General features: G+C 47.8%; 1 non-coding gene across 1 annotated transcript; it reads right to left on the minus strand.

The window, feature by feature from the left end:
• Nucleotides 1-24,375: 24,375 nt before the first annotated feature.
• trnal-uaa (transfer RNA leucine (anticodon UAA)) lies at nucleotides 24,376-24,458 on the minus strand. The gene has a single exon. It is a non-coding gene; the product is annotated as a tRNA-Leu (tRNA).
• Between the last annotated feature and the right edge of the window lie 367 nt (nucleotides 24,459-24,825).

The raw sequence follows: 24,825 nt of genomic DNA on the forward strand, positions 1-24,825 counted from the left end.
ATGGTTGGAGGGGATTTGATAGAGCTATTCAAAATCATGAGAGCTCTGGACAGAGTGCATAGGGAGAAACTGTTCTCGTTGGTGGAGAGTTTGAGAACCAAAGTACACTAATCTAAGGTGACTGGTAAAAGAACCAAAGCCAACATGAGAAAAAACTTTTTTTTTTATGCAGCGACTGGTTAAGATCTGATATGCACTACCTGAGATTGTAACAGAGGTAGATTCAACCATGCCTTTCAAAAGGGTATCAGATAATTATCTGAAGAGAAAAGAAAATTGCAGAGCTTCATGAATACATGAGGATGTGTCCTGAGCTGAGTAGCTTGTGCAGAGAGGCAGCACAAGCACGACAGGCTGTAACTACTCTACGATCTATGATTCAATACAGAGTAAAACCAACACTCCGAGACCAGAAACTAACAGTTACAGTGTAAACCTTACACTAACATACCAGAGACTGACAGATACAGTGTGAAACCCACAAACCCATACGTTGAGGAACCGGCTAGAGAGCAGGTCATCCTAGACTGGGTATTGTCTAGTGAGAGAGGAATAATTGACAGTCAAGTTGTGCGAGACCCCTTGGGGGTGAGCGACCATAATATGATAGAATTCTTCATCAAGATGGAGAGTGACGTAGTTGATTCTGAGACTAGATCCTGAATCTTAAAAAATGAAAGTACGAAAGTATGGGCGGCACAGTGGCGCAGCGGTTAGCACCGCAGCCTCACAGCTCCAGGGACCCGGGTTCGATTCTGGGTACTGCCTGTGTGGAGTTTGCAAGTTCTCCCTGTGTCTGCGTGGGTTTTCGCCGGGTGCTCCGGTTTCCCCCACATCCAAAAACTTGCAGGTGATAGGTAAATTGGTCACTGTAAATTGCCCCTCGTGTAGGGAGGTGATAGGGAATATGGGATTACTGTAGGGTTAGTATAAATGGGTGGTTGTTGGTCGGCACAGTCTCGGTGGGCCGAAGGGCCTGTTTCAGTGCTGTATCTCTAAATAAAAATAAAATAAAAAATATGAGGCTCGAGTTGACTATGATGGATTGGGAAACGTTACTTAAAGGGATGTCGGTGGATAGGCAATGGCAAACATTCAAAGTGCACATGGATGAAGTGCAACAATTGTTTATTCCTGTCTGGCGCAAAAGTAAAACGGAAAGGCAGCCAAACCATGGCTTACAAGGGAAAGTAGAGATAGCATTCGATCCAAGGAAGAGGCATACAAATTAGCCAGAAAAAAACAACAGACCTGAGGATTGGGAGTAGTTTAGAGTTCAGCAAAGGAGGATCAAGGGATTGATTAAGAAGGGGAACATAGAGTACGAGAGTAAGCTTGCAGGGAACATAAAAACTGACTCTAAAAGTTTCTATAGGTATGTGAAGAGGAACAGATTGGTGAAGACAAATGTAGGCCCCTTACAGTCAGAAACAGGGGAAATTATTCTGGGGAACAAAGAAATGGCTGACCAACTAAATGTATACTTTGGTTCAGTCTTCACAAATGAGGACATAAATAACATATCAGAAATGTTGGGGAACACAGGGTTTAGTGAGAGGGAGGAACTGAGAGAAATCAGTATTAGTAGAGGAATTGAGTTGGGGAAATTGATGGAATTGAAGGCCGATAAATCCCCAGGGCCTGATAATCTATATCCCAGAGGACTTAAGCAAGTGAGCCTAAAATAGTGGATGCATTGGTGGTCATCTTTCAAGATTCTGTAGACTCTGGAACAGTTCCTATAGATTGGAGGGTAGCTAATGTAACCCCACTATTTAAAAAGGGAGGTAGAGAGGAAACAGGGAATTATAGACCAGTCAGCCTGACGTCGGTAGTGGTAAAAATTCTGGAGTCCATTATCAAAGATTTTATAGCAGAGCACTTAGAGAACAGTGGTAGAATCGGATAGAGTCAGCATGGATTTGAGTCAGCATAGATTTACGAAAGGGAAATCATTTTTGACAAATCTACAAGAATTCTTCGAGGATATAACTAGTAGAGTTGATGAGGGGGAGCCAGTGGATGTGGTTTACTTGGACTTTCAGAAGGCTTTCGACAAAGTCCCACATAAGAGGTTAGCATGTAAAATTAAAGCGCATGGGATTGGGGATAGTGTACTGCAATGGATACAAAATTGGTTGGCAGATAGGAAACAAACAGGAGGAATAAACGGGTCTTTTTCTGAATGGCAGGCAGTGACTAGTGGGGTACCGCAGGGATCAATGCTAGGACCCCAGCTATTCACAATAGATATTAATGATTTAGAAGAGGGAACTAAATGTAATATCTCCAAATTTGCAGATGACACAAAACTGGGTGGGAGGGTGAGTTATGAGGGGGATGCAGAGAGGCTTCAGGGTGATTTGGGCAAGTTGACTGAGTAGGCAAATGCATGGCAGATGGAGTATAATGTGGATAAATGTGAGGTTATCCACTTTGGTAGCAAAAACAGGAAGGCAGATTATCATCTGAAGGGCTATAAACTGAGAGAGGGGAATATGCAACGAGACCTGGGTGTTCTCATACACCAATCACTGTAGGTAAGCATGCAGGTGCAACAGGCGGTAAAAAGGGCAAATGGTATGTTGGCCTTCATCGCGAGAGGATTCGAGTACAGGAGCAGGGATGTCTTGCTGCAATTATACAGCGCCTTGGTGAGGCCACACCTGGAATATTGCGTGCAGTTTCAGTCTCCTAATCTGAGGAAGGATGTTCTTGCTATATAGGGAGTGCAGCGAAGGTTTACCAGACTGATTCCTGGGATGGCGGGACTGACGTATGAGAGATTGAGTCAGCTCGGATTATATTCGCTGGAGTTCAGAAGAGTGAAGGGGGATCTCATAGAAACCTATAAAATTCTAACAGGACTTGACAGGGTAGATGCAGGAAGGATGTTCCCGATGGTGGGGGAGTCCATAACCAGGGGTCATAGTCTGAGGATGCGGAGTAAACCTTTCAGGACTGAGATGAGGAGAAATTTCTTCACCCAGAGAGTGGTGAGCCTGTGGAAGTCGCTACCACATAAAGCAGTTGAGGCCAAAACTTTATATGTTTTCAAGAAGGAGTTAGATATAGCACTTGGGGCGAAAGGGATCAAAGGATATGGGGGGAAAGCGGGAACAGGTTACTGAATTGGATGATCAGCCATGTGCATAATGAATGGCGGAGCAGGCTCAAAGGGCTGAATGGCCTACTCCTGCTCCTATTTTCTATGTTTTTATCACTTAGCAGGAGTTGGCAGTTAACGTGTAAAAACCTCTCTTCCATATCCAAACTGCAAGGTCCAAAGGAAACTAGGTACAAACCCAGGCTCACACTTGGAAGAGTGAGAGATACAAAGCAAAACACAGACTACAAGAGACTGACAAGTATAGAGAATACTTAGAGGAGGTATGTAATGTAACAGAAACTGGTAGGGATAGAATCAAACCCTTTCTCACATATTAGAAACTGATAGATATCAACAAAAGCTGATGCTCACATACAAGTTGTTGAAATACATGTGGTGAAACTCACATGACAATAGCAGAAACAGTCACAATGGCGCAGTGGTTAGCACCGCTGCTTCACAGTTCCAGGGACCAGCGTTCAATTCTGGGTACTGCCTGTGCGGAGTTTGCAAGTTCTCTCTGTGACTGTGTGGGTTTTCGCCGAGTGCTCCGGTTTCCTCCCACCGCCAAAGAAATTGGCCATTGCAAATTACCCCTAGTGCAGGTAGGGAATATGGGATTACGGTAGGGTTAGTATAAATGGTGGTTCTTGGTCGGCACAGATTCTGTGGTCCGAAGGACCTGTTTCAGTGCTGTATCTCAAAATAAAAACTGAAACATACCGAGCAGAAGCCCACTGTCTCACACCAGAAACTCACGGTGACAACGTGAAGCTGGCTCTCTCCTCCCAGGTACAAAAGAAAACATGCAGTAACATACCAGGAACTGAAAAGTACGAAATAAACCCTGATTGGCATTAATGACAGGTGTGGTTACCGAGAATGCTCTGCGCTCCGGAATCCGCCCTGTCTGTTCCAGGAGCGGGGGCACGCAAGCGCGGTTGGGGCTGAGTTCCGTCAGCAGTTGGAGCTCCGGCTCCGGAGCGGGAGCGGAATATTCACAAAGTGCGGGAAGACCGTGCTCATTGCGGGCTCACACAGCTGGAGCAGGGCCTCAGGGCCACAATATAATGGAACAATCCCGTCTGTGTCCCTGCGGATGGCGGCGGTGAAGCTTTTCCTGGTGAGGCTTCTCGGAAACTGCCAGCCAGACATGTCGGGCAACTGGGCAGGGAGCGTCTGTAAATGGATAAGTATTGAGGACTGGGCAGGGAGTGTCTGTAAATGGATAAGTATTGAGGACTGGGCAGGGAGCGTCTGTAAATGGATAAGTATTGAGGACTGGGCAGGGAGTGTCTGTAAATGGAGGGAAATGGGAACTGGTCAGGGGACTTTTCTTGTTCGTTCGTGGGATGTGGGCGTCGCTGGCTCGATCTCAGCTAGAGTAATGTATCCAGTTCTGGGCACCAGGCTTTAGAAAGGACATCACAGCTTTTGAGACAGTTCAGAGGAGATTTACTAGAATGATACCAGAGATGAGGGGTTTCAGTTCTCTGGACAGGCTGGTGAAGCTGTGTTTGTTCTCCTCAGAGTAGAGAAGGTTAAGGGAAGATTTAATAGAGGTGTTCAGAATCATGAAGGATTTTCATAGGGTAGAGAGGGAGAAATTGTTTCCACTGTCCTGGGGGTCAGTAACCAGAGGACACAGATTTAAAATAATCGGCCAAAAACGTCAAAGACAGTCGAGGAGAGATCTTTTTACCCAGTAACTGATTCGGATTTGGAATGAATTGTCTGACAGGGTGGTGGAAACAGATTCAATTAGAACTTTCATAAAGGAATTGGACAAGTATTTCAAAGTGAAATTCTCCAGGATTATGGGGAAATAGGCACTGAGCGGGACTAATTGCATAATTTTTTTTTAGAGATTCAGCACAGGCACAATGTGCCGATTGGCCTCCTGTGCTGTATGATTCTGTGAAATAGTGACAGTCAGGGAAAGTCTGTATAAGAAGGAGAAATGGAGAGGGGTCAGGGAGAGCACGTCACCAAAACTGGGAGATACTACGTTGAACCGGGAGGATCCGCGTGTTGGGGTTGGCGGGGGGGGGTGCGAAGAGAGAGCATGTACACACAGACAGAATCAGCACCTTCAGTGGAGGAGAGGGAGGGGAAGCAGTGAGTGTGGAACTGAACCCAGCCAGAGTTAGCACCTTCAGGGGAGGAGAGAGAGGGGAAGCAGTGAGTGTAGAACTGAATCAAGCCAGAGTCAGCACCTTCAGGAGAGGAGAGAGAGGGGAAGCAGTGAGTGTGGAACTGAACCCAGCCAGAGTCAGCACCTCCAGGGGAGGAGAGAGAGGGGAAGCAGTGAGTGTAGAACTGAATCAAGCCAGAGTCAGCACCTTCAGGAGAGGAGAGAGAGGGGAAGCAGTGAGTGTGGAACTGAACCCAGCCAGAGTCAGCACCTTCAGGGGAGGAGTGGGAGGGGAACCAGTGAGTGTGGAACTGAACCCAGCCAGAGTTAGCACCTTCAGGGGAGGAAAGAGAGGGGAAGCAGTGAGTGTAGAACTGAACCCAGCCAGAGTCAGCACCTTCAGGGGAGGAGAGAGAGGGGAACCAGTGAGTGTAGAACTGAACCCAGCCAGAGTCAGCACCTTCAGGGGAGGAGTGGGAGGGGAAGCAGTGAGTGTGGAACTGAACCCAGCCAGAGTTAGCACCTTCAGGGGAGGAGAGAGAGGGGAAGCAGTGAGTGTAGAACTGAATCAAGCCAGAGTCAGCACCTTCAGGAGAGGAGAGAGAGGGGAAGCAGTGAGTGTGGAACTGAACCCAGCCAGAGTCAGCACCTTCAGGGGAGGAGTGGGAGGGGAACCAGTGAGTGTGGAACTGAACCCAGCCAGAGTTAGCACCTTCAGGGGAGGAAAGAGAGGGGAAGCAGTGAGTGTAGAACTGAACCCAGCCAGAGTCAGCACCTTCAGGGGAGGAAAGAGAGGGGAACCAGTGAGTGTAGAACTGAACCCAGCCAGAGTCAGCACCTTCAGGGGAGGAAAGACAGGGGAAGCAGTGAGTGTAGAACTGAACCCAGCCAGAGTTAGCACCTTCAGGGGAGGAAAGAGAGGGGAAGCAGTGAGTGTGGAACTGAACCCAGCCAGAGTCAGCACCTTCAGGGGAGGAGAGAGAGGGGAAGCAGTGAGTGTAGAACTGAATCAAGCCAGAGTCAGCACCTTCAGGGGAGGAGTGGGAGGGGAAGCAGTGAGTGTGGAACTGAACCCAGCCAGAGTTAGCACCTTCAGGGGAGGAGAGAGAGGGGAAGCAGTGAGTGTAGAACTGAATCAAGCCAGAGTCAGCACCTTCAGGAGAGGAGAGAGAGGGGAAGCAGTGAGTGTGGAACTGAACCCAGCCAGAGTCAGCACCTTCAGGGGAGGAGTGGGAGGGGAACCAGTGAGTGTGGAACTGAACCCAGCCAGAGTTAGCACCTTCAGGGGAGGAAAGAGAGGGGAAGCAGTGAGTGTAGAACTGAACCCAGCCAGAGTCAGCACCTTCAGGGGAGGAAAGAGAGGGGAAGCAGTGAGTGTAGAACTGAATCAAGCCAGAGTCAGCACCTTCAGGGGAGGGAGAAAAGTCAACCAAAAGGAAAACTGTGGGAGATGGTGTGATGAGTTTGGATTTCAGCACAGGGAGGAGGGGGAGTGTGTGGGATGGGGATTTTCAGCTTTTGGAGAACAAGACAGGAAAGAATGTTCCATAGAAATTAGAACTGTCTGTTCTGAATATCTATCCTGCATTTACACTGATAACTTTTGTAAACTTCTTTTACAGGGTTTTAGAAGTAGAGGATTTGAGATAGAAAGTTCAAACCAAACATCACGCCGAGGATTGACGTCACTAGACTTATCAGAACCGGAATATCATCAGCCTTTGTATGTAGAAAGAAAAATATTCGTCTGTTCTGTCTGTTGGAAAAGATTTGAAACATCGGTTTCACTGGAAAGGCAATGAGACACATACCAGAGTGATATTGTTCCTGTACACTGACTATGGAAAGAACTTTAACCAATTACACAGCCTGAAAACACATCACACCATTCACAGTGGGGAGTACCTGTACACGTGTTCATGTGTGTGGACAAGGCTTCAACTGATTGTCCAACCTGGAGAGAGACAAGGACACCCGCACCATGGAGAAACCATGGAAATGTGGGGACTGTGGGAAGGGATTCAGATCTCCATCCCAGCTGAAAATACATCGACGCAGTCACACTGGGGAGAAGCCTTTCACCTGCTCAGTGTGTGGGAAGGGATTCACTCACTCATCACCCCTGCGAAGTCACACTCTGGAACAACCTTTCACCTGTTCCATGTGTCAGAAAGGATTTACAACTGCCTCCAATCTATTCTCACACCAGCGAGTTCACACTGGGGAGAAGCCATTCACTTGCTCCGTCTGTCAGAAAGGATTCAAAACTTCATCAAACCTTTTGACACACCAGCGAGTTCACACTGGGGAGAGGCCATTTACCTGCTCCGTGTGTGGGAAGGGATTCACTCAGACATCCCAGCTCACTGAACATCAACTTGTTCACACTGATGAGAGACCTTTTAAATGTCCTGACTGTGGGAAGAGTTTTAAAAGCTCAAGGTATCTGCTAAACCACCAACGCACTCACACTGGGGAGAGGCCATTCCCCTGCACTGTGTGTGGGAAAGCATTTCCTCGGTTATTCAATCTGCAGCAACACCAACAAGTTCACACTGATGAGAGACCTTTTAAATGTCCTCACTGTGAGAAGAGCTTTAAAAGCAGCAATGATCTACTGCAGCACCAATACACTCACTCTGGGAAGAGGCCATTCACCTGCTCCGTGTGTGAGAAGACATTTAATCGCCCATCCAACTTGCTGAAACACCAGAGAATTCACACTGGGGAGAGACCATTCACCTGCTCCGTGTGTGGGAAGGGATTCACTCAGTCATCCAACCTCACTGAACATCAACTTGTTCACACTGATCAGAGACCTTTTCAATGTCCTGACTGTGAGAAGAGCTTTAAAAGCAGTAATGATCTGCTGAAACACCGACGCACTCACTCTGGGGAGAGGCCGTTCCCCTGCTCCGTGTGTGGGAAGAGATTCACTCAGTCATCCAATCTGCTGCAACATCAGCGAGTTCACATGTGACTGTAATGGCTAGATTCTGCTGTTGTTGCTGCTATTAATCACATTCAGTGACAAAGTTGGGTCTTACTTTATAACCAGTGTAGTCCAGAGCAAAAGCGTCTTCTTAATGTTGAGATAAACGGGAGAAGAAACCGGGTAGCGGTGGCTAGGATGGGGGAGGTGCTGCACCATCACTTTAATGGTGCATCCTCCCTTCCCCGGGGTCCTCGCTGCACGTCCGCCGGGCCCAGCGGCTTTGATTTGGGTCCTGAGAGCCGCAGAGACTCGGTGCAGCGGAGGCCGCGCTCACCCCCTCTCAGCTCTGTTGTGATATTTAAAGTTCTCTTCTCTTTGGCCTCCTTATCTCGAGAGACAATGGGTAAGCGCCTGGAGGTGGTCAGTGGTGTGTGGAGCAGCGCCTGGAGGTGGTCAGTGGTGTGTGGAGCAGCGCCTGGAGGTGGTCAGTGGTGTGTGGAGCAGCGCCTGGAGGTGGTCAGTGGTGTGTGGAGCAGCGCCTGGAGGTGGTCAGTGGTGTGTGGAGCAGCGCCTGGAGGTGGTCAGTGGTGTGTGGAGCAGCGCCTGGAGGTGGTCAGTGGTGTGTGGAGCAGCGCCTGGAGGTGGTCAGTGGTGTGTGGAGCAGCGCCTGGAGGTGGTCAGTGGTGTGTGGAGCAGCGCCTGGAGGTGGTCAGTGGTGTGTGGAGCAGCGCCTGGAGGTGGTCAGTGGTGTGTGGAGCAGCGCCTGGAGGTGGTCAGTGGTGTGTGGAGCAGCGCCTGGAGTGGCAGGCTGTTCCACAGGTGCTGCAGAAAAATGTGTTTGTCGGGGCTGTTACACGGTTGGCTCTCCCCTTGCGCTTTTGTCTTTTTTCCTGCCACCTGCTAAGTCTCTTCGACTCGCCACACTTTAGCCCCGCCTTGATGAATGCCCGCCAGCTCTGGCGAACGCTGGCAACTGACTCCCACGACTTGTGATCAATGTCACAGGACTTCATGTCGCATTTGCAGACGTCTTTGAAGCGGAGACATGGATGTCCGGTGGGTCTGGTACCAGTGGCGAGCTCGCTGTACAATGTGTCTTTGGGGATCCTGCCATCTTCCATGCGGCTCACAGGCGGCTCACATGGCCATGTGAGCCGCATGGAAGATATTTAAAGTAACTTTGATTAATTTACTACTCTTCCCCCACCATGCTCTGATTGAGAGACTTCAGTCTCCTGCTGAGCCTGTGACTGGCCACTGGTTATACTGGTTTTTCTGCTTCAGCCTATTCCTGCCAACTCCATGAGGTGTCCCGTGGAGCCCTTCTCACAGGAGCCCTCGGAGCAGGCTTTCAGCTGCTCTTTCAGGAACACCCTGACACAGATCCACACAGCCTGCGTCCGGGCTCGCCAGCTGGACCTGCTGGCCATGTGTACGTATTAGTCCCCATCTGTGTAGTGGAGACTGGTCTCCAGTCACCTCGGCCATCCCTGCCATTGGACAAAGACAGTGCTTCGCTCGGACTGTGTGGTAGTCGGTGTGCAATGGCCACCCCAAGTTAAAAGAACCCACGCAAAGGCATCTACCACCCCCTCAAAATGGACTTGGGGATCTGGAATATCAGAATTGGATTATTTAGTCACCTAAGCATCCTGGAGGGGAAGATAGTGATCCTCGTTCCCGAGGAACTGCCTACAACTAATCACATCCAGGACTGAAATATGTTTAATTGTCAGAGTTTAATTGTCCTATTGTCAATAACTCCTATAAATAGGCTTGAGTTTCATATTTTGAGATCTGTTAAATCAATTAATGTTGTTTTAAACACACACTGTGTCAGGTCCTTAATTTCTCCAAGATAAGTGTTGACTAATTCATATCCTGTTACCGACTGTTCCCATTTTTGGGCCTTTTCTTCTTTCTAACTCTAGATTATTTCAGTTCTGATACTGTCAGTTATTCTCAGGAACAACACACGGCTCCCCATACCTTCCAGAATGCCTCTCCTAGCTTTGGTATTCAGGGAAGGCATCACAAACTCTTCCAGCGTTCCAGACGACTACATCTGCAGGAAGTGTACCCAGTTGCAGCTCCTCACAGACCGCATGGATCGGTTGGAGCAGCAACTGGAGGCACTTAAGAGCATGCAGGTGGCAGAAATTGTCAAAGACAGGAGCTTTAGAGAAGTGGTTACACCCAAGGTGCAGGCAGATAGATGGGTGACTGCTAGAACGGGCAGGCAGTCAGTGCAGGAATTCCCTGAAACAATACGTAGATAGTCCAACTTGGGATGGGGCCGTACTGGAGCTGGTATTGGGGAATAAGCCCGGCCAGGTGGACATCAAGAGGTTCTTCATTCACAAAGGTGTTCAGAGGGTGAGAGAGAGACAGAGGGAAATGTCCCGACTCCAGAAAAGTATGCAAAATCTGCTCCGGTTGCAGTCAATGGGGGTCAAGGTCAAGGAGGACCTCCAAGAGGTGAAGAGCCAGCAGGCCTCGCTCTTTGCCAGGGAGGCCTCCAAGACCATCTTCCGGTCCAGAGTCCGCTCCATCGAGCAGGATGAGACGTGCTCGCGTTACTTCTTCCAAAAGGTACACAGAGAGCTCTGTTATCAGCAGCCTGAAGGAAGAGGATGGCTCGGTAACATCTTCGCAGTCCGACGTACTGAGGATCAGCAAATCCTTTTATGCTGGGCTGTATGACGCGAAGCCCACAGACAGCAGAGCCTCCCAGTCCTTCCTGTCATCTATCACAGAGGTCTGAGATGACAGCAGGAGGGAGAGACTGGACAAGCCGCTAACTCTGGACAAGCTGACAAAGGCCGTCGAGTCCTTCGAGACGAGTAAAACTCCCGGAAGCGACGGCTTACCGGTCGAGTTGTACTCGGCCCTGTGGTACTGGGTCGGCCCGGACCTGCTGGAACTATACGAGAGTATGCTCCTGGCCGGCAACATGTCAGAATCCATGAGGAAAGGCATCATCACCCTCATTTACAAGCGGAAGCGGGAGAGGGCAGAAATCAGAAATTGTCGGCCCATCTCACTGCTTAATGCTGACTACAAAATTCTGTCCAAAGTCATAGCCAGTTGAGTCAAATCTGCTCTGGAGTTGGTGATTCACCCTGATCAGACCTGTACTGTACCCGGCAGGAAGATCTCTGACAGTCTCGCGCTACTCAGGGATACAATCGCCTATGTACGGGACAGGAGGGTGGACACCTGCCTCATCAGCCTGGACCAGGATAAGGCTTTTGACAGGATATCGCACACCTACATGATGGACGTGCTTTCCAAAATGGGGTTTGGGGAGGGAATCTGCAATTGGATCCAACTGCTCTCCACAAACATCAGTAGCGCAGACTCAATCAGTGGGTGGGAATCGGAAAGTTTCCCGATCCAATCTGGAATCAGACAGGGCTGTCCTCTCTCCCCGGTCTTATTTGTTTGCTGTATTGAACCATTTGCTGAGTCTATTAGGAAGGATGCGAGCACAAGAGGGGTGACAATCCCAGGCAGTGGAGGCACTCAGGTGAAAACCTCCCTGTACATGGATGACGTCGCCGTCTTCTGCTCGGATCCGCTGTCCGTGTGCAGACTGATGAGCATCTGCGACCAGTTCGAACAGGCCTCGGGAGCCAAAGTTAACCACGGCAAGAGCGAGGCCATGTTCTTTGGGAACTTGGCTGACCAATCCTTTGTCCCCATCACCGTTAGGTCAGACTACCTGAAGGTGCTGGGGATATGGTTCGGAAGGGCCGGGGCGTGCACCAAAACCTGGGAGGAGCGAGTAGCCAAGGTACGACAAATGTTGGGCATGTGGGGGCAGCGATCTCTCTCCATTGTAGGTAAGAACCTGGTCATCAGGTGCAAGGCACTCACGTTGTTGCTGTACGTGGTGCAGGCCTGGCCCATACCCCACTCCTGCGCTCTGGTGGTCACCCGAGCCATTTTCCGCTTCATCTGGGGATCTAAAATGGACCGGGTCCGGAGGGACACGATGTTCAAATCTCTGGACAAGGGCGGGAAAAATGTACCCAACGTCGCCCTCATCCTGATGACCACCTTCGTGTGCGGCTGCATCAAGCTGTGTGTAGATCCCCAGTACGCAAACTCCAAGTGTCACTACGTGCTGAGGTTCTATCTGTCCCTGGTGTTGCGAAGGGTGGGCCTGGTCAGATTGCCGCGGAACGCTCCATGCAGTTGGACCGTGCCGTATCACCTATCCTTCATGGAGCAGTTTCTGCGGGAAAACACCTTTGACCACCGGTCCACCAGGCAGTTGTCTGCACGGAATGTCCTCAAGGCCCTACCAGAAAAGGAGACGGGGGATCCTGTCGGATGGTTCCCCGAGCAGACTGTCAAAGTCATTTGGCGGAATGCCTCATCACCAGAACTTTCAAGCAAGCACCAAGATGTCGCTTGGCTGGTATTGAGAAGGGCCCTCCCCGTCAGATCCTTCCTGCACGCCCGAAGTCTCGCCCCCTCCGCGCAATGCCCCCGCGTTGGCTGTGGTGGGGAAGAGATGGTTGCCCACCTCCTCCTGGAATGTGTCTTTGCAAAGCAGGTGTGGAAAGAGATGCAGTGCAAGGTTCATCCCAAGCAGCTCTGTCACACAGGAGTCTGTGCTCTACGGGCTGTTCCCAGGGACGCACACCGAGACAAACGTCAACTGCTGCTGGAGGACTATCAATACGGTGAAAGACGCCCTTTGGTCTGCCCGAAACTTGCTGGTCTTCCAGCGCAAAGAGTTGTCCACCACCGAATGTTGCAGACTGGCACATTCCAAGGTCCAGGACTACGTGCTGAGGGACGCACTAAAGCTTGGGGCAGCCGCAGCAAAGGCTCAGTGAGGAAAGACCATAGTGTAAGGTCCCCCCACCAAGCTGAACTGACGGGCTGGATCCATGGGAAACCCCTCGAACTGTATCGGGAAAATTTTGTGTGCTGTAAATGTAAAAATGTATATGGCATGACAATGAAATGGAAGGGTTGTGAGGCAACTCATGATTGTATGGATGGAAACTGATCACCTTTGCACTGTTTGTATTTTTTGACTTGATGCTGTTTTAAACTTTTTGGGAATGTAATTTTTACAGATTTTTATGAATAAAGTATATTTTGGAAATAAAAAAAATAAGCCCGGCCAGGTGGTCGAAGTTTCAGTATGGGAGCATTTCGGGAACAGTGACCCTAATTCCATAAGTTTTAAGGTACTTGTGAATAAGGATAAGAGTAGTCCTCGGGTGAAGGTGCTAAATTGGGGGAAGGCTAATTATAACAATATTAGGCAAAAACTGAAGAATTTAGATTGAGGGCGGCTGTTTGAGGGTCAATCAACATCTGACATGTGGGAGTCTTTCAAACGTCAGTTGATTAGAATCCAGGGCCAGCGTGTTCCTGTGAGGAAGAAGGATAAGTTTGGCAAGTTTCGGGAACCTTGGATAACGTGGGATATTGTGAGCCTCGTCAAAAAGGAAGCATTCGTAAGGCCTGGAAGGCTAGGAACAGACGAATCCCTTGAGGAATATAAAGACAGTAGCAAGGAGCTAGGAGGGCTAAAAGGGATTATGAGAAGTCATTGGCAAACAGGATTAAGGAAAATCCCAAGGGTTTTTCTACGTATATAAACAGCAAGAGGGTAACCAGGGAAAGGGTTGGCCTACTCAAGGACAGAGAAGGGAATCTATGTGTGGAGCCAGAGGAAATGGGCGAGGTACTAAATGAGTACTTTGCATCAGTATTCACCAAGGAGAAGGACTTGGTGGATGATGAGCCTAGGGAAGGGAGTGTAGATAGTCTCCGTCATCTCATTTTCAAAAAAGAGGAGGTGTTTGGTGTCTTGCAAAGCTTTATGGTAGATAAGTCCCCAGGGCCTGATGGGATCTGCCCCAGAATACTGAGGGAGGCAAGGGAAGAAATTGCTGGGGCCTTGACAGAAATCTTTGCATCCTCATTGGCTACAGGTGAGGTCCCAGAGGACTGGAGAATAGCCTATGTTGTTCCTTTGTTTAAGAAGGGTAGCAAGGATAATCCAGGAAATTATAGGCTGGTGAGCCTTACGTCAGTGGGAGGGAAATTATTAGAGAGGATTCTTCGGGACAGGATTTACTCCCATTTGGAAACAAATGGACTTATTAGCGAGAGGCAGCATAGTTTTGTGAAGGGCAGGTCGTGTCTCACTAACTTGATTGAGTTTTTTGAGGAAGTGACAAAGATGATTGATGAAGGAAGGGCAGTGGAAGTTATCTATATGGACTTCAGTAAAGCCTTTGACAAGGTCCCTCATGGCAGACTGATACAAAAGGTGAAGTCACATGGGATCAGAGGGGAGCTGGCAAGATGGATACAGAACTGGCTCGGTCATAGAAGACAGAGGGCAGCAGTGGAAGGGTGCTTTTCTGAATGGAGGGATGTGACTAGTGGTGTTCCGCAGGGATCAGTGCTGGGACCTTTGCAGTTTGTAGTATATATAAATGATTTGGAGGGAAATGTAGCTGGTCTGATTAATAAGTTTGCAAACGACACAAAGGTTGGTGGAGTTGCGGATAATGATGAGGATTGTCAGAGGATACAGCAGGATATAGATCGGTTAGAGACTTGGGTGGAGAAATGGCAGATGGAGTTTAATCTGGACAAATATGAGGTAATGCATTTTGGAAGGTCTAATGCAGGTGGGAGGTATACAGTAAATGGCAGAACCCTTAGGAGTATTGACAGGCAGAGGGATCTGGGTGTACAGGTCCACAGGTCACTGAAAGTGGCAACGCAGGTGGATAAGGTAGTCAAGAAGGCATACGGCATGCTTGCCTTAATCGGTTGGGGCATAGAGTATAAAAATTGGCAAGTCATGCTGCAGGTGTACAGAACCTTAGTTCGGCCACACTTAGAATATTGCGTGCAATTCTGGTCGCCACACTACCAAAAGGACGTGGAGGCTTTGGAGAGGGTACAGGAGAGGTTTACCAGGATGTTGCCTGGTCTGGAGGGTATTAGCTATGAGGAGAGGTTGGATAAACTCGGATTGTTTTCACTGGAACGACGGAGGTGGAGGGGCGACATGATAAAGGTTTACAAAGTTATAAGCGGCATGGACAGAGTGGATAGTCAGAAGCTTTTTCCCAGGGTGGAAGAGTCAGTTACTTGGGGACACAGGTTTAAGGTGAGAGGGTCAAAGTTTAGAGAGGATGTGCGAGGCAAGTTCTTTACACAGAGGGTGGTGAGTGCCTGGAGCTTGTTGCCGGGGGAGGTGGTGGAAGCAGGTACCATAGAGACGTTTAAGAGGCATCTTGACAAATACATGAATAGGATGGGAATAGAGGGATACGGACCCCGGATGTGCAGAAGGTTTTAGTTTAGGCAGGCATCAAGATCGGCGCAGGCTTGGAGGGCCGAATGGCCTGTTCCTGTGCTGTACTGTTCTTTGTTCTAACAGACCCGGGATCACTAAACACAAAACCCAGTCTGTTAATCACTTTTAGCGACTGGATTTTGTGTGTGTCCCACAACATCTCTCACACCTTCTATGTGTGAATAGAGCAAACCTGGTTTAAATTGAAATTATCCCAGTAAATGTACTTTACAGGAGCCTTTTGGTTAATGAAATTCAGTCGCTGAGACTCTTAAGGTGCCATCGTTATAAACCTGTCGTTAATTAGTTCAAATCATTTCATTCACATTAAAAATTAAATTGGGATTTATGCTGTGGAAACGTTTACATATCTGGATCAATCAGCTTTTCTGCCACATGCAATTCAGCCTTTTCCTGACACTCGTAATCAGGAGATGGTGCTATCACAGAAAGGGAAGATCAATGGGGCTTTAAGTCAGCACCTGATTCACACCAGGATGAGTCTGATTTCCTTCCACTCTGATTAATGTTGTTCTTATCTACCATCATCTTCATGTATCCTGATTGTAAATGACTGGAAACATTGGTCCAATTGTCTTCTGTATGAGGTCACAGCCCTGGGCTCATGTGTGTTGTGTTGACCTTGGAGTGGCAGCTCAAAGGTATCTGAACAGGAGAATCAATGTCAGCGTAAGACAAAATGAGAGCAAGTGAGATAGAGACAGAGAGAGGGTGGGATATAAACAGAGAGTGAAAGGTAGAGTGTGAGAGACAGACAGAGGGTAAGAGAGAGCGAGACAGAGGGGGAGATTCAGAGAGGGGGAGACACATAGAGGGTGGGAGATAGACACAAAGGGTGAGAGTGAAAGATAGAGACAGAGAGAGGGAGCAAGAGACTGACCACGAGAGAGAGTGAATTTCAAAACTTGAGATTGATATATTTTTGTTCAGTTAGGTTATGAAAGGATGTGGAACCAACCTGGGTAAATGTAGTTGAAATACAGATCAGTCATGATGTAATTGAATGGTGGACCAGGCTGGAGGGACTGAATGGCCTCATTACGCTCATGTGTTCCTCTATTTTACAGATTCACTGAGACTGATGCCCTGAGGCTCTCCTTGCAATATCAGGACCTTCTCTTCGTGACAGTTATGGAGCAAGGATAATCAGGGTGGTCTAGACAGGACAACAACCTCCCCGTCATAGACACCAGGTATCGAGTGATACATCTGGAGAGACGGCACTTTCCTCGGGACAGGATCAAAATGGTCCTCAAGTTAGTGTGAGATAGAGAAAAAATAATCAGAAAGATTACAGATAACTCACCAGAAGATTTTTTAATTTAAACTTTTGACATTTCACATGATGCGGATGATTTAGATCCCGAAGGACAGGTTGATCTATTTGGACATGCTGGTGTTTGAGGAAGAGTAGCAGGAACAGTGAATGTAAAGGAACGTGGGTGGATTGAAACAATGACTGAGGATCCGGACACTGGGAACAGACCATGGATTTCTAGGTACAGCTTCATGAATAAAATTGCTCATCGTTCACTAACTACCAATAATTCACGAACTCAGAAATGTCCCTTCAATAAATGTGCTGGTTAAAGTCACACATTAATTAATCAATTCACAGATTTCATCATCTCAAGTCAATGTTTAGAAATAGATGCATTCGATCTTTAAACACAGATTGTGGCAGTCGACCAAATGTCTGGATCCCCGTCAGTAGACAGAATGTCTAGAGCTCCATCCATAGACAGAATGTCTGGATCCCCCTCCCTAGACAGAATGTCTGGTCCTCTGTCCGTGGACAGAATGTCTGGATCTCCATCAGTAGACAGAATGTCCGGATCCCCGTAGGTGGACCAAATGTCTGGACCTCCATCCACAGGCAGAATATTTGGACCTCCATCTACAGACAGAATGTCTTAGCCTCCGTCCGTAGACAGAATTTTTACACTTCCGTCCACAGACAGAATGTCTGGGCCTCTCTCTGATCTCTCAAAGCAGTTGTCCTGACACAAAGTGGGAGATGGTGAAAAGTTCTCCCACTCCCTGCACCAGGGAAGTGTCTGGTCCAAGTACATTGAGACACATTTCAAACTATTATCGTCAGATCCAGGTTAGCATCAATTTACTTCACATTCTATCATTGTACAGACTCATTCTCATTAAACAAAAGCCGACATCAGATCATGAACAGAGATTTATTCTCTGAAGGCAGCGTGAGTCTGGATCTGGGACAGGAAGTCACTGATGCTGAAGAATAATCCTGTAAATCAGTGGTTTTCAAACTGGAGTCTGTGAACCCCTGCCACTCCGTACAGATTTTCCAGGGGGTGTGTGGAGTAATGGGAATGGGATCCATTTCCAGCAAGACTTTGGGAAGTGATCACTGGGCCAGCACTGGGGCTGAGGCAGTTCTGGAAACAGACATGTAACCAGATTAGCGATGCCTTGGACTGACTGAGAATCTCGAGAGAGAAGACGGGAGGCCCCAGACACACCAGGAATGGATTCACAGGACTGGGGCTGGGGGAGGTGAGGAAGGAGCCGCCACATCAGCCTTGTTCAGAGGCCTGGAATGATGATTACTCTCAGCTTCATTCACTGCGTATGGCAGCTGGACCCGGAATAAAGCCGCAGTCCCAGTTACTGGCGGTGTCCTGATGGCAGGAATGCTGAACACCAGGCAGTGAGTCAGAGATATTCCAGTGCACACAGGCTGGGAAACAGCAGAGGGGGAGAAAAATACCCTGAAACACTCAGCAACTGTGCAGTGAGTAGGCAGGTGGTGGAGGGTTACACCTGAAACTTGCAACAGGAGCCACCAAGCCTAATCCCACTCCAGGAAGAGCAAGCAGGTGTCATGTGGTGAAGTTTTTTTTTTTATTTCCAAAATATACTTTATTCATAAAAATCTGTAAAAATTACATTGCCAACCAGTTTCCAAACAGCACGAAAAAATACAAACATTGCAAAAGAGATCAGTTTCTTTCAATAATGTCATGAGTTTCTTCCCAACCCTTCCGTTTCACAATTGTCATGTCAATTACAGTTTTACATTTACAGCAATTGAGAATATTAACGATACAGTTCGAGGGGCTTCCCATGGTTCCAGCCCCTCAGTCCAGCTTGGTGGGGGAACCTTACACTGTGGTCTTTCCCCATTGAGCCTTTGCTGCGGCTGCCCCAAGCTTTAGTGCGTCCCTCAGCACGTAGTCCTGGACCTTGGAATGTGCCAGTCTGCAACATTCGGTGGTGGACAACTCTTTGCGCTGGAAGACCAGCAAGTTTCGGGCAGACCAAAGGGCGTCTTTCACCGAATTGATAGCCCTCCAGCAGCAGTTGATGTTTGTCTCGGTGTGCGTCCCTGGGAACAGCCCGTAGAGCACAGACTCCTGTGTTACAGAGCTGCTTGGGATGAACCTTGACAAAAACCACTGCATCTCTTTCCACACCTGCTTTGCAAAGGCACATTCCAGGAGGAGGTGGGCGACCGTCTCTTCCCCACCACAGCCAACGCGGGGGCACTGTGCGGAGGGGGCGAGACTTCGGGTGTGCATGAAGGATCTGACGGGGAGGGCCCTTCTCACCACCAGCCAAGCTACGTCTTGGTGCTTGTTTGAAAGTTCTGGTGATGAGGCATTCCGCCAAATGACTTTGACGGTCTGCTCGGGGAACCATCCGACAGGATCCACCGTTTCCTTTTCCCGTAGGGCCTTGAGGACATTCCGTGCAGACCACTGCCTGATGGACCGGTGGTCAAAGGTGTTTTTCCGCAGAAACTGCTCCACGAAGGATAGGTGGTACGGCGCCGCCCAACTGCACGGAGCGTTCCGCGGCAATGTGACCAGGCCCATCCTTCGCAACACCGGGGACAGATAGAACCTCAGCACGTAGGTCTTGTTTGTTTGCTGTATTGAACCCTTTGCTGAGTTTATTAGGAAGGATGCGAGCATAAGAGGGGTGACAATCCCAGGCAGCGGAGGCACTCAGGTCAAAACCTCCCTGTACATGGATGACGTCGCCGTCTTCTGCTCGGATCCGCTGTCCGTGCGCAGACTGATGAGCATCTGCGACCAGTTCGAACTGGCCTCGGGAGCCAAAGTTAACCACGGCAAGAGCGAGGCCATGTTCTTTGGCAACTGGGCTGACCGATCCTTTGTCCCCTTCACCGTCAGGTCAGATTACCTGAAGGTGCTGGGGAAATGGTTCGGAAGTGCCGGGGCGTGCACCAAAACCTGGGAGGAGCGAGTAGCCAAGGTACGACAAAAGTTGGGCATGTGGGGGCAGCGATCTCTCTCCATTGTGGGTAAGAACCTGGTCATCAGGTGCGAGGCGCTCACGTTGTTGCTCTACGTGGCGCAGGTCTGGCCCATACCCCACTCCTGCGCCGTGGCAGTCACCCGAGCCATTTTCCGCTTCGTCTGGGGATCTAAAATGGACCGGGTCCGGAGGGACACGATGTTCAAATCTCTGGACAAGGGCGGGAAAAATGTACCCAACGTGGCCCTCATCCTGATGACCACCTTCGTGTGCGGCTGCATCAAGCTATGTGTAGATCCCCAGTACGCAAACTCCAAGTGTCATGTGGTGAAGTATTCAACAGGCAGGTTGCTGAACCTGTCGAGTTACCTTTCAGCTGAAGGGAGGATAAAAGTTTTCACATCATCAATCACATCAGTGTACACTATACTGGACAGTCCTGGTAAACTTTCCTGTAACTCCCTTTAACAGGTCACTGATGAATTTTACATTCAGAAATGTAAATGTGAAAGGAGGTTATAGTATAATTTAGATGGGGAGGGGTCCATGATTACTAATCCATTTAAAAAGGGGTCCTTCAACCAAAACACTTTGAGAACCACTGCTGTCGATTTGATGTAACTCTATGTACTCAATGTAATGCGGGGTCAGTGGTGGAGTTCCACAGCAGGAGTGATCTCAGAGTAACTGTCGGGATTGTGCCTCCCGTGGATGTTGCAGATTGTGTATTTTTAGTTCTCCTGGTGTCGAACACTCACAAATCAATAAAACAGGGAATTCCTGGAAACACGCTTCTTTATCCGAGGATCAAATATCTGTTGTATAATTGTACCAGCAGTTAACAGGCTTCTGTCAGCTCCTCCTTCTGCTATTTTAATGACTTTAACCTGTTTATTTGAAATGAATTTATTTAAAATGAGTTAATGCCTGTCTTAAAATAGAACAGAGGCATTTAAAGGGAATCTAGATAAGCAGGATTGAGAAAGGAATAGAAGGATATGTTAATGGCATTAGAACAAGACGGATGGGAGGAGGCTGTGTGAGGCATTAACACTGACACAGACCAGTTGTGGTTGAATGGCCTGTTTCTGTGCTGTGAATCTATGTAAATCTATGTAAAAAGATTGGACTTGCAGGAAGAAGGCAGCCATATTTCCTGCCTGCCTTCAGGCCAATCAGTTTAACAGCATGTATTGGTTACTGTAGTGATATTGTGCTTACTGCCTTCTATATGTGGGTTCATCCATTATGGAAGGTACAGCAGGTATGCAGCCATAAGGCCCAACTTCAAATCCACGGACCAACAAGCTTACAGAATCACAGGTGCAATTTAGTCCAATCCTGCATATTGGAAACTACCTTCTACATCCATCTATAAACAGGTGCTGCATGTTCCTCACCAACTGATTTATTTTTATGCTTTACAACAGGACACACCCTGGTGTCAGGTTTCTATGGATACCAGGATCTAGAAAATTCATTCAGGCAGAACAGTTTGTTCTGGTACTGCCTTACACGGATGTTACATTTTCTAATAGCGTTGTTCTCTCCAACAAAACCCCACAACACTGCAAGTGAAGTGAAAAATTACAGCACTTTACAGTTTGGGCCTTCTAATTTGACAGATGATCATTTCACACAAACATGTTGAACCCTCCACAAGTTACCCTGATATGGAAATAGGGAAAAGAAATGAGACCAGTTTTTGTTGAAAAACTGTTTAAAGCAATGAAGTGATTGCAGAGAGCAGTAGCTTCAATTCGGTGAAAGACGCCCTTTGGTCTGCCCGAAACTTGCTGGTCTTCCAGCGCAAAGAGTTGTCCACCACCGAATGTTGCAGACTGGCACATTCCAAGGTCCAGGACTACGTGCTGAGGGATGCACTAAAGCTTGGGGCAGCCGCAGCAAAGGCTCAATGGGGAAAGACCTCAGTGTAAGGTCCCCCCACCAAGCTGAACTGAGGGGCTGGATCCTTGGAAAACCCCTCGAACTGTATTGGGAAAATTTTGTGTGCTGTAAATGTAAAAATGTATATGGCATGACAATGAAATGGAAAGGTTGTGAGGCAACTCATAATTGTATAGAAGGAAACTGATCACCTTTGCACTGTTTGTATTTTTTGACTTTTTGCTGGTTTAAACTGTTTGGGAATGTAATTTTTTGAGATTTTTATCAATAAAGTATATTTTGGAAAAAAAAAGTAGCTTCTTGAAAGCAAGGTTGGTTACCAGAGACAAGTGAATCATTTGGTAATTAACTCAAAAGGTTTTACCTGCTTCACTTCTTCTTACATCCTTTACCTAAACCAGCACTGACTGGAGTTCCAATTTGTCAGTTTCCAAAATCCCAATGCTCTCTCCGTGATGCTGCAAATCATATTAAATTATTCAGACTTCTCATGAATTAATTCAATAACCAACACAACAATCATCGGTTTAAAATTCATTTCAGAGTCTTAGAGTCATTTATTTATGACACTGACGGAGGCCATTCGGTCCATTGAGTCCATACCAGCTCTCTATGGAGCAATGCAGTCAGTCCAACTCCCCGGCTCGATCCCTGTAACCTTGCAAGTCTATTTCTGTCAGGTGGCCATCCAACTTCCTCGTGAAGTCATTGATCATCTTCGCTGTCACCACGCTTGTGGGCAGCGAGTTCCAGGTCATTACTTCCCACTGTGTAAAAAAGTGCTTCCTCATATTTCCCCTGCCTCTTCTGCCCAAAACTTTCAATCTGTGTCCCCTAGCCCTTGTACCATTTGTTAATGGGAACAGGTTTTCCTTGTCTAACTTATCTACTGACTGTCATAACCTTGTACACTTCTATTAAATCTCCACCCAGCTTTTCCAAGTTCTAACTGTAACTAAAATCCTCCAGCCCTGGAACCATTGTGGTAAATCTCCTCTGCACACTCTCAAGGACCCTCACATACTTCCGAAAGTGCAGTGACCAGAACTGCATGCAGTAATCCATTTGGCCCCTAACCAGAGCTATATAAAGGTTTAGCATACCTTCCCTGCTTTTGTACTCACTGCCTTTATTTATCAAGCATAAGATCCCATATGCTTTACCAACCACTCTCTCAATATGTCCTGTCACCTTCAAAGATCTATGCACATGTACCCCCAGGTCCCTCTGACCCTGCACACTCTTTAGAACTGTGCCATTAGGTATACATTGCCTCTCCCTATTCCTTCTGTCAAAATGCATCAACTCATACATAACAGTATTAAATTCCATCTGTCACCTCTCTGCCCATTCTGCTGGCCTATCTATGTCCTGTTGCAAACAGTTCATATCATCCTCACTGTTTGCCTCACCTCCAAGTTTGGTGTCATCGGCAAATTTTGAGATTCTACTCTATATTCCAAGATCCACATATTTTATACATAGCAAGAAAAGCATTGATCCCAGCACATTCCCCAATTCAAAAAGCAACCATCTGCGACAACTCACTGTTTTCGGCCCTGAAGCCTATTTTCTTTCCAATTGGACACTGACCCTCCTATTCCATGAGCCTCAATTTTGTTAACCAGCCTTTTATGTGGTGCCTTATCAAAGGCTTTCTTCAAATCCAATGGCGCAGTGGTTAGCACCGCAGCCTCAGAGCTCCAGCGACCTGGGTTCAATTCTGGGTACTGCCTGTGCGGACTTTGCAAGTTCTCCCTGTGACCGCGTGGGTTTTCGCCGGGTGCCCTGGTTTCCTCCCACAGCCAAAGACTTGCAGGTTGATAGGTAAATTGGCCATTATAAATTGCCCCTAGTATAGGTAGGTGGTAGGGGAATTGAGGGAAGGTGGGGATGTGGTAGGAATATGGGATTAATGTAGGATTAGTGTAAATGGGTGGTTGATGGTCGGCACAGACTCGGTGGGCCAAATGGCCTGTTTCAGTGCTGTATCTCTAAATAAAATAAATAAACAACATCCACTGCATTTCCTTCATCAACCTTCTCTGTTATTTCATCAAAAAATTCAATTAGATTAGTCAAGCATGATCTGCCTTTTACAAATCCATGCTGGTTATCCTTAATTAACTCAAACCACTCTAAGTGTCCATTGATATTTTCCCTGATTATCATTTCTGAATCCTTATCCAACACTGATGTGAAATTAACGGGCATGGAGTCGCTTGGACTGTCCTTACACCCTTTCTTGAATCAGGGTGTTATTTGCCACTCTCCAATCCCCTTATCCAGGGAAGATTGGAGGATTATGGCAAGCCCTTCCTGGAGGGAGTCTGGAGCGGTGGTGGACCTCTGAGGAACCAACTACCGGCGAGCCTATCAAGTGAGACCCAGGCGCGGGGCCTTCAATTACCTGGAGGGGAGTTGGAGAGGCAGCGGATCCTGTGAGGAACCACAATTCAGGAAGGATGAGAAGGTCATTGTGAGGGTACAGAGGAGATTAAGTTCAAGATTTACCAGTTTATAAGCAAATGCAGAGGCAAGGAAAGGTGCGGGGCAGATCAAATAATAGGAAGCTGTGTTTGGTTGGAAGGCAGGAGTGATTAAATGACAGAAGAGATGATGGTGCAAGGCAAAAGTGGGAGCAAACAACATTTAGAAGGCATAGATACCAGGAGTGGGACTTAAACCCAGGCAGACACATGTCTACTGGATTTTAAGTCCAACACCTTAACCACTCAGCCATCCTGATGCAGTAGCCAAATCCAACAAAATGAAATTTAATGTGATTCAGGTGCCATCTGGCCTTTTACAATCTACAATTATGACTCATCTCCCACGCTAAATTGGACCCTTCATCATCTTATAAACCTCAATCAGATCACCCCTCAGTCTAGGTTTCTCTCAGATGTGGGATCCCAACTCTTTTAGTCTAACTTGATAACGAAGATGTCTTATACTGGGAATTAGTCTAATGTCTCTCCTCTGTACCCTTTCCAAGGCCTCAATATCACCCATCATGTGAGGAGACCAGGACTGGACACGATATTCCATGTGAGGCCTGACCAAGGTTTCATAAAAGGACAAATTCGGGACATCTCAGATACTGAAGGAGTCCG

This window comes from Heterodontus francisci, chromosome 35 (genome assembly GCF_036365525.1).
Source record: "Heterodontus francisci isolate sHetFra1 chromosome 35, sHetFra1.hap1, whole genome shotgun sequence".
In the NCBI taxonomy this organism is placed as follows: Eukaryota; Metazoa; Chordata; class Chondrichthyes; order Heterodontiformes; family Heterodontidae; genus Heterodontus; species Heterodontus francisci.